Source organism: Erigeron canadensis, chromosome 1, assembly GCF_010389155.1.
Source record: "Erigeron canadensis isolate Cc75 chromosome 1, C_canadensis_v1, whole genome shotgun sequence".
Taxonomy (NCBI): Eukaryota; Viridiplantae; Streptophyta; class Magnoliopsida; order Asterales; family Asteraceae; genus Erigeron; species Erigeron canadensis.
In genome coordinates, this window is record NC_057761.1 from 35,693,630 (window position 1) to 35,701,170 (window position 7,541).

Here is a 7,541-nt window from a genome sequence, read left to right on the forward strand (position 1 = left end):
CCAAAGGACCCGTAGCATAATTTATATAACATAACATATAGAGTAAATTACACGGATCGTACATAAAGTATACCCTAAATTACTCTTTTGATACAACCTTTTGAATTTTCACTCAGGTCATATCTAAACTTGCACTTTTCCACACTGATTATATCCAAAGTTTCACTTTTCCACTCGGACCATAACTATCACTAACGGCCGTCTATTTGGCCGTTAAGTCAAGCCACGTGTCGTGCCCGTGAGGTATCAAACAAGTAATTTCATGTATATTTCATGTATCATCCGTGTAATTTATTCTAAAACTAGTTATTAAGAATTTTAAAGTTTTATTTATATTCATTTGTTAATTAGTTGTGTAGATAAAATATTTCGTATGGGAAAATTATATTTTTTTTTATATATTTTTGTATTATTTATTGAATAAATTTTCACTAAAAAGATACAAATAAGTTGTAAAAATGAAAAAACAAAAAATAAAAACATCTTCATCATTCTCACCCTTGTTTCATCAATATGATAAATAATAATAATAACAACAACAATAATAATACAAAACTTTACATGCATGATTGTATCAAACTAATAATAATAATAATAATAATAATAATAATAATAATAATATTAATAATAATAATAATAATAATAATAATCTTTTTTTTTCATTGAAAAACAACTAACAATAAAAAATTTCTTCATAATAAATATTTGTAAGGCCTAAAACTTCTAACATCAAGTGAAAATAAAAGATGCCAATGGGGTTAGTGGACCATTGGTAAGGTCTTTGACCTTGGAGGATTCACTTGGGTTAAAGTCTCACTTTTCACATTCGTAGGGGTGGATTAATAGGGATTTATCGAGAGTTCTGGGTCTCATCCCTGACATGCGTGTAATTTGTGATTAAAATGTCGTTCTAAAAAAAAAGTGAAAATAAAAAACAAAATTAAGTGTTTTGTGATAAGTGAGAATACCAGATGCTTGATTCCGGTTTTCCGATTAGATAAAGTGATACTATCCAGTTTAATATACTTAAACACCTTAATAACTTCAGGAAACAACTTAATCAAACTCGTGTATAAAATATAATTGTGTGGTTATAATTGGGCCACAGTTATATATAAAAGTATTTACAATTAAAAAGCTATTAGTAAGTACTTATTTCCACCTCTTTTTTCCTAAAGGATATATAAAATATAATTTTTTTTATTGGATTGGTATCCTATTTTTTTAGACCCTTAGCACCAATACGTAACATAAAAAATTTTAAATTTTTTTCACTTCACGGACGAAACGGATCTGTAGCCCCGACTACCCCTACCTTATATGTCGGTCCACCCTTGGTTGTGATGCTCATATACTTGCCGTCCAATATGAAAAATTGGGGTTCTTTGTAATCGGCAAATAAAGTTTGTGTATCTTTAGGAGAATTTAATGATCATTCAAGGAGGAAAATCTCTCCTTTTATAGGAGATATTTGGAGTAAGGGTTAAACAAATCTTTTATTTTTTATATATAAAATTGAAGTCTTAACTAAATTTTCTCATTCATTAATCTTATTTGGCACAGCTGGCCGCTTTCCATTCATTAACTTTATTTTTAAAATATGTTATTTATGACGTCAAGTATATCTAAACAAAATTAAATTAAATTATATAATTTAAAGAGGTTTTCCGAAAATTTGGTCCTTAGTTGACCGTGATATCTCCAAATATAAAGGGTTTTCTCACCATAATATATCTTTACTTATTATTTATAATAATTTATAGGGTTATTTACTGAAATGGTACCTAGACTATCCATCATATTACTGGTTTCATACCTCTAACTTTAAAATTATTCTCATCATACCCCAACTTATCCATTTTTCACTCGGACGATACATGAGTTGACGGACGTACGTTTGGCCGTTAAGTTGGGGTATGACTACCGTAAATTTTAAAGTTTTAGGTATGAAACCAATAATATGGTGGATAGTTCAGATATCATTTATGTAATTATTATTATTATTATTATTATTATTATTATTATTATTATTATTATTATTATGGTTGTTGTTGTTGTTGTTGTGTTTTAATTACACAAAGTACATTGATATTTTTTTTTTGTAAATATTTATATTTATTTTATAAATAAATACTTTAATTTTATAAAAAAGTTATTGTAAATATTTAATTTTTTATTAAAAACTATTAATATTTCAAAAACTATTATTTATAAAATTTATTTTTTAATAAAATAATATTTTCTTTTATAAAAGATCATTTTTAGTACAAAGTTTTTATTTTTATAAAAAATATTTTTCAATCTTCTTTTTTAAAGGGGTGAACCGGAAAGAATATCATAATTTCTTGTATTGCATTAGTACCTGTACAACTACTATGTAAGGTTTGAATCAGCTCAAAACAGATTTAATCAACTCCATGTGGTGGTATCCATTCAAGACTTCACGTTCATTTATCAATATTTTACATGAAATTAATGTACTGCTTCCGATTTACTTATTTTTTTTAAAATAAAAAATAAATAAATTTGAAATAAATAAAATCATCATGGATCTATAATTTGATTGATTAATAGTTTTTAATAAAAAAAACTAAATATTTACAATATTTTTTTATAAAAATAAAGTATTCTTTTATAAAATAAAAGTAAATATTTACAAAAAATATCAATGTATTTTTTAAAATTATTTATTCCTAAATAATACTTTGTGTAATTAAAACAACAACAACCATAATAATAATAATAATAATAATAATAATAATAATAATAATAATAATAATAATAACATCACTTCCATTAGAAATTAATAGGATTTACAAAAAATTATAGTAATAATATAATAATAATAATAATAATAATAATAATAATAATAATAATAATAATAATAATGGTTAATTACATAAATGACACATGGACTATCCACTATATTACTGGTTTCATACCTAAAACTTTAAAATTTACCGTAGTCATACCCCAACTTAACGGCCAAACTGACGCCCGTCAGGTCAGGTATCGTCCGTGTGGAGAATTGATAAGTTGGGGTATGATGAGAGTAATTTTAAAGTTATAAGTATGAAATCAGTAATATGATGGATAGTCCAGGTATCATTTCAGTAAATAACCCTAATTTATAATGTATATCTACTATCTATACACCTATATAAAAGAAGAACCTTTCTCAAATATCAAATTACAACTCCAAATTACCAAAAGTGTTTTTCGTTTTTTATCCATTAATTTAAACATTTCTATCTAACATACCTATAATACCCTAAATGAAATAATTTCCAACGTAAATTCTTCAATCCTTAAAATAACTATACTATCTCTTTTAACATCGAAAGTCTTGGATTCTCGAATGCTAGTTACTAACTACTATTATTAAATCGTTGTTAAGAATAAAAATGTAATCGTTTAAAATAGTATGAATTTGATGTTAACAAAAATCGTGTTTAACTCGAATGAGTATATTTTTAGTTTTTTACCCGCGTTTAATCAACGCGTACCTGAAACCGACATACACCGACCTATATATATACTGTATGTATTCATTCTCAGTTTCTCAGCATCCCTCCAAACAAACGCGCCCCCGCCCAAATCGACTCCCATACCAACGGTCAGTTCACATATCTTCATCTACAAGTTCTTTTCTTTCTTCTTCTGATTGGCCATCGATTTTGTATGTATCAAGATCATCAATTTTTTATGTATCAAGATCAGGGCTTTTTTACAAATTATTTTTCACTTTTTTCTTTTTGATAATGTTCGATCATAATCTGAGTTTATTATCAACATACATTACATTCTTTTTCATTCCTTTCATTTTTTCTGTGTTTTAATTTTCTAAAACGAGTACGAATTCGCTTTTTTGTTAATGTATTACTGTTATGTTAGTTTTAGGGCTCAAAAGAATGAATTAGGGGATTTTTTTTTAACATACATTACATTCTTTTCCTTCTTTTTATCAAGATTAGGCCTTTTTTACAAAACTTTTATTAAAATTGGTTGCAGTACCACTTAGCTTTATTTTTTCACTAAATATGTATATGGGTACCCTGTTATTCTTTGTGTGCATTATATTATTCTTATTTATTTGTTTTCTAGAAAGTTATATAATATATGCGCATATTGTTCTTTCTTGCAGTTTCTTAAAGTATCTCGATTCTTTGCAATTGTATGACTGTGTCTGATATCCTTCCTCCTACTTGCCTTAGTTACTGTACTTTGGATTCAACCAATATTAACAAGTAAATTTTCTGATCTATATGTCTATATATTTTGATCAAGTAGGTTATCTTCTGTATCTGGGAATATGCTTTGCAACTTGTCTGTTAGATCTCGATTCAGAAATTTGTTTGCCCATATCTAAGTAATTCTTGATAATCGATTAATAATAAAATAAATTCTCATAAACATGGGATTAGATCATTGTTCAATAATTCTTCGTCTAGGTTCCTGGTCCCTTCTCATGGTTGGTGTCCTCGTTAATTTTAAGCTTTTATTGTGTATAGTGATTCAATCTTAAACAATCTCTGGATTTTCTGTCTTGTGTAGAAGGTGGCTTGTAAAAGGTTAATGCTTTTGTATTTTAGTTTTAGGTTGTCGAGAACTAGAACATGGTCATTGCTTCCATCCGGGTGGGAATCCCAAACAAAATTTGGCATAACCTTTTCAATTGCTTTGGTATTCCCCAACTACAAGAACACCTAAACACTCATTTCAGATTCTCTTGTACTTTGAGGCTTGTACTTCAGAGTATGATCATGTGTATGTAGGTTGTTGGTGTAGCCGGGTTTGCTCTAGCTTTTGAACTCCCCGACTTTATGTGGTTTTGACGTTTTTAAGTAATGGGGTTACATATGTTAAAATTTTCATCTGCTTTTGTATTTGCCAACTACTATAACACCTAATCACCCGTTTTAAATGCTCTTGTACTTTGAGGCTTGTACTTTGGGTGTTTGATCGTGTGTATTTAGGTTCTTGTTTTAGCGGGGGATTGCTTTAGCTTTTGAAGTCCTCATTTTCTGTGGTTTTGATGTTTTTAATAATGGGGTTACATTTCCTCAAAGTTTTCAATTGCTGTTGCATTTCCCAACTATGATAACACATAATCACTCGTTTTAACTTCTCTTGTACTTTGAGGCTTATACTTGAAGGTTTGATCGTGTGTATTTAGGTGGTTGTTGTAGCAAAGATTGCTTTAGCTTTTGACTTCCCAACTTTATGTTTTTTTGATATTTCTGATAGGGGGGTTACATATGTTTTTAAACTTGTCAATCGCTTTAGTATTTTCCAACTACGATAACACTTAATGACTGGTTTCAGATTCTCTTGTACTTTGAGGCTTGTACTTGAGGTTGGATCATGTGTATTTAAGTGGTGGTTGTAGCGAAAATTGCTTTAGCTTTTGACTTCCCCAGCTTTATGTGTTTTTGATGTTTTTAATGATGGGGTTACATATGTTTTTAAACTTGTCAATTGCTTTTGTATTTTCCAACTACTATTACTCCTAATCACTGGTTTCAAATGCTTTTGTACTTTGAGGCTTGTACTTGAGGGTTTGACCATGTGTATTCAGGTTGTTGTTGTAGTGAGAACTACTTTAGCTTTTGACTTCCCCAACTTTATGTGTTTTTGATGTTTTTAATGACGGGGTAACATATTTTTTAAAAATTTTCAATTGCTTTTGTATCTCCCAGCTATAAAACCTAATCACCCGTTTCAGCTTTTGTCCTATAATCGTAGTTGAGGGTTGATCGATTGTATCCAAGTTGTTGTTGTAGCAAGGATTAGTTTAGCTTTTACTTGTCTTGCTTTATGTGTTTTTTGACATCAATAATGGGGTTACATATATTTTTAAAATTTTCAATTGCTTTTGTATTTCCGCATAAGAATACCTGAACACATGTTTAACTTCTCCTGTACTTTGAGGCTTGTACTTGAGGGTGGATCATGTGTATGTAGGCTGTTCTTGTAGCGGGCATTGCAATTGCTTTTGATTTCCCTTGCTTAATGTGATTTTGACAGTTCTATTGTTGGGGTTACATATGCTACTAAAATTTTCAATTGCTTTTGGGATCCCTACTAGAAGTATGCATGTAGTTAGTATAATGTCATGCAACATTTAGACTAGAGATACGCAAAACATGGGATCAAGTTTCTATAGATAGACAAAAAAAAATGGACAGTTCGATATCATCTAGATTTTATTTTAATACTAACCGCATCATAAATACTTAATAAAGTGCTTGCTTTGCTATATTAACATGGATATGGAATTGGTTTCAATAGATAGACCGGAAATGGATAATTTCATATTATGTAAGACACCTGCAGAGTTTTTCTCTTCTTAGTATGGCATGTCATTTAGGCCACAATATGAATTTCATGCACTGTTAACCATTTATCACTTGCAATTACTTGATCATAAAGATCCAGACCAGCCAAAATGGTTTTTAATTGGTTTTATTTAATGCGAGGTACATGGACTCTTTCAACTTGTAACATGGGAAACTATGAACGGCTTGGCAGAGTTTGAATGTGAAGCCTCTATGTTTGTTGTTTCATATGAATGGTATAATGTCTAGAATCCATTGGATGGTCTTGAAAATAGAGTTGACAGCAAAAATTTGAAACAAGACTTGATGACTAGACATACTGGTAATTAGGATCACTCAAGGATCCCCTATTGTGATAGGTAAGTGATCCCCTTTTGTGATAGGTGACTGTTTGTCTCAATATCTATATTTGAAAAGAAGTTTGTAGGAAAATCAGCTAAATAGTAAAGAGTAGTGGATTTTGTTGAATATGTTCTTACCTTTCTTTATCTTTTGCATAATCAAGTATCTTTTTTGTTAGATAACATTATCATTGTGTAATTAATAGAAGGTTCATGTGTTGTCTCTAGGAAAATTTTGTGGCTGGTGTATTGGATGTCAAGGATTTCTCCAGGATATTTTCTAGCCGGTTTAATTGGTCATATTAGATCTTCATAGTTTAGCAGGTAAGTTGCCTTTCTTCCTTTGCTACTTCTGGTATTTCTTTGCTTTCCCAGTCTTCTTTGTGAGTAAATCTTACATTGACAGGCCTGTTAATTATAAATTGAATTGGTTTTAAATGAAGTGATCATGTAGGATTGAAGATCCAACGGAGACAATAGCACATCGTATATTCTATTTTTTTTTAACATTTTGGTATGTGTGTACTCTATATTTGTGAATTTTATGATAATTATACTTCTATATATGTTTATCATGTTCTATACTTCTATCTTGCTAAATTTGTAGGGTTCTATGGAGCATGGGCACGTGCTAATTTGATTACCTATGGAATACTTGTGTAGCTAAAACTCTTTTACTTGTTCTCTCATTTTGCAACTTCTGCTCACTTTTTCGTTTACATGATGTCATCTCCAAGTTAACTTGGTGCAGGCTGACATGGTACATTACCATAATTTTGATGACACAGGTGTATTGTGTCCTTCCATAGGTAGCATACATAAGGGTTCTGCCCTGGTATCTTTGCCAGAAGGGACAATCAGG